This window comes from Calonectris borealis, chromosome 4 (genome assembly GCF_964195595.1).
Source record: "Calonectris borealis chromosome 4, bCalBor7.hap1.2, whole genome shotgun sequence".
Taxonomy (NCBI): domain Eukaryota; kingdom Metazoa; phylum Chordata; class Aves; order Procellariiformes; family Procellariidae; genus Calonectris; species Calonectris borealis.
This window is the reverse complement of record NC_134315.1, coordinates 81,538,018-81,541,752: the sequence shown is the minus strand read 5'-3', so window position 1 is coordinate 81,541,752 and position 3,735 is coordinate 81,538,018.

The following is a 3,735-nucleotide window of genomic DNA, read 5'->3' as shown; positions in this document are numbered from 1 at the left end:
GAGTCACAGCTCCGCTCTTCTTCCCTCCACGCTACCAAGCCCCTTGCCGCTGGACTGGGCCAGGTTCAGGGAACAGGGAGTCTCAGGGGTTTTTTTTTTTTTGGGGAAAAAAAAAAAGCTGTTTTAAAATGAGACACACCTTGGAGGATGCGGATAAAAATGTTTTCCAAAAAGGAAGATAACACGTTATATTTTCTTTCTCTGCCCTACCTAGCCCTGTCTGCCAGCTGCTTCAGAAAGGAGACGCTCCTGCGGCGCCGGAGGAGACTGGCACACAGCTCCAGTGAGCGGCACGTCAAGCTGGAAGAGGCAATCTCTCCTTCCTTGTGCCAGCACACATCCTGGGAGGGAATCTCCCTCCGAGTTCCAGAGAAGCGGGAATAATAATGGTAAATGAGGTCTTGGGAAGACAGTTTGTAGGAAAAAACAGATTCAGGTGCTAACACCCCTATGATAACATTATAACTGTTCCTCGAACACCGAGTTCAATCTCAGAGAGGCAATTCGTAGTAGTTGGAGACTACGTCTTTCTTCTTAGCTACCGGGCAAAGCGGTCAGTAACAAGAAGGGTTGCAGTTCAGGATGTGCGTTCCATAACCAGTGCTCTTCCTGGTTATGCCTGAGGCCAGGAAACTTCGTCTGCTTAAAGAACAGCTTTTCAAACTGTTATTTTTAGCTTACTAGCTACAACTATAGTAAGAGCAAAGCAGGCTTTGGCCTACGCATGCAGTCAATATTCTTCCTATTTCCAAGAGCAGGAAACGTAACTAGGCATTTCCCTTTTCCCCCGTTAATTTTTGCACGCTCCTGTCCTCAGCGTACCTTCCTAGCGGGGAAGGGGGAAAGCGGGACTTCAACGGCATTCGGCTTCCCAGGTGGATGCTGCGCTTTTGCCAGGCGCTCATCACTGGAAACGGCGTATTAGAAACATGAATAAAAACCTGGTGAGTCATGGGACTTACATCATTCCCTGCGCCTTCATTGGTGGACCCTGGTAATTAATTTACAGATGTGCTACTTGTGAATGATCAGATTCCACCCGTGGCTTACTCCCTGGTTTATGATGACATAACCAGAACTTTGCTGTTAACTTATTCTATATTTAACACAGATTTTCCTCAATTCCCTGCCGTATTTCGTAGGCAAAGGTCCAGATTCTGATCTCAGCTGCCTGCAGTGATGTAAACGTGCACTCAACTGATGCCGATAAAGTCACTCTGGAAATTTCGGACTTGACCTGAGGTATACCTCTCATGTCAGTCCCTGTCATGACTGGAACAACAAAACTTCAGAGCTGGCGGTTGCCCTCCTGGGGGACCCTCCCATCTCCCAGTTCCGTAAGGTTCATGATCCCAAATGAAACAGAACCAAGTCTTTAAATTTGTATGGTCCTACTGAAACAACTGCTTCTGGAAACAGCCACTGGATGATGTGCTGCCTAGTGCGCTTCCTGAGGAAAAGGGGACATCTTAGCAGCAGATGCCAGGGCAAGTCCTTACAGTTTTCAATGACATTAGAGATGATACAACCCCCCTCAACATGAAGTGGCTATGCCACTACATGGTAGTTAGATGTACTTACCAATTATGAAGCAAAAGAGCTGCATTTGCTGCATTTATAAATTTACACCATCTATTCACAGCTAGGGCTTCTCAGTTGTAATGGCGAAATAGAATTTTGCTGCCCCAAGGATGAGGACAAAATAATTTGTTTTGCATGGGCGATGGAGCAGCTCCCGTACCCGTGTTTCTGGCCACCATCCCAGGCACCTCTCAGGACTGAAAAGCGAGCCAGCTTTATAGACCCCGTTTGGTGGTCTGTCACAGCCCTGCCTGCGCTTGACCACGGACCCGCATCTCTGATACCGTCATCGACACGCGTAAGTCCACAGGAAGCGTCCTTGGACAGACTCTTTGGCGTACCACTAATACACGCACTGTTGGTGGGTGTCTGCTGCAACAAGGCTAGTTCTCAGTTAAGACCTGCCTTAACCTCAGATACAAAACGTGGACATAAAATCTCCTTTGATTTTTTTTTTTTTTAATGCTACAGTCTGGATGTGAGTAAGGGGCGTGGACTTTTTCTGGCTTTACTGAGTTTCTGAAGAGCCAAATAATCTGAATAGTTTACAGTGCACATTTAGAGGCTGCCATAGCCATCAGCATGTTACTGCTTTGAAGCTTTGGCGTGCTATGTTAAAATCTTTCTCAGAGAGCAGCTATAATCTCCAACGTGGTTTCCTTGCCACAAATGTTATAGAAGGAACAGTCTCATTTGTTCCTAGACCACGAGTTTTCACACACGAGGTCACCCGTCTTGTTTAAAACTTGTCTTAATATTAGTGCAGTTAAAAAGGCCAGAGCAAGAGAACTGGGGCAAGGCATGACCTCATAATGCAACATAAATCTGGAAAACTTAAACAGGGTGGATCTTTTCAGAATAAGCTAAAGTTTTATAGTGGAAGAGAAATCTTTCTCTTTCCAAAGAAAAAAACGGCTGCAAGTGTTTTACCAACTGCCTGTCATTCACAAAACAGTACATTTTTTTTCCAGACAACAGTAAAGCTGAAAATACAGATTGGTCAAAAAGGTACAACTGTAGCAGAATATAATTCTAAGTATTGCTTTTGGCCTCGTAAAGTATTTGATTTCAAGGTTACGGGTGCACAGCTGCAACAAAGCTGTCCCTTTCTAATGCGAGCTTTAAGAGGGAGGGGATGCTTTTAACTTGGAACCGTGCGTGGTCTTCAGAAGGAAGAATGCTAATGAAGTGCTTGTAAGGCTCAGGATGTTTTAAATAGTTGTTAAATACTAGAAATGGCATTTGGATGACTCACTGCTATACCAAATACAAGCTTCAGGTCATGCATATAGAACTTTACACATTGTAATGTCAGAGATTACTTTGGTAGTAAGTTTTAATTATGTCTTATAATGATTGGCAATTAGAACAAATATAAATAAATTTTCAGAAGGTCCCATAGTTCAACCAGCTGTACCTGACCAAAAGGGAGCTTAAAACATAATTATAACAAGCACATACAAATATGTTTGCGTACACTTGTAAGTGCTTCCTATAGTTACTGTTCCTGTACTTACCCGAAGGGCAATGGCAAAGTTTTTTCACAGATACGTCTGTCGCACTCTTCATTCTTTGTTTCCACAGTCTAATGTTACACTTCTGTCAGTCGTCCTCCTTAGTTCTTTTGGAAATATAGCTAATAATGGTTTCATCCTTGCAGATATATTTAAAAATGGTGACAAATATTTTGGCACAACCCGCACCTACTTTGATATTTATAGTTTTGTCCTGCCACAAAATGTTTTAGCGGTTGCTGGCCTCTTAGGAATCTACAAACTTTTCAGGCTATGCAACTGTTGGAACTCCTGTTAAATAAGACATTGGCTTCACAGCCTCTGGAAATTTCCCTTTTCTGTGAGGAATGGCCACAAATTGCGACGAGCCTATATTCGCTGCAATTTCTGACGTCCTAAGTGCACGCTAGTGCAATGTGTTTTCTTCTGTTGCTGTTTTATACTAGGCAGACGGCTGCACGTTGAACTAACCGAATCATTTCATTTGCACAGTGCTAATATAACCTTGTGTCATCTGTTTCTTAGAGCGCTCTTCCTTCCTTCTCCGGCGTCATCTCTACAGTCTTTGATATACCCACTGACCAGGAGATAGCGTTTGTGGCGGTGAGCCTGAGGCCCCAGCGGGCGAGTATTGCCTGTC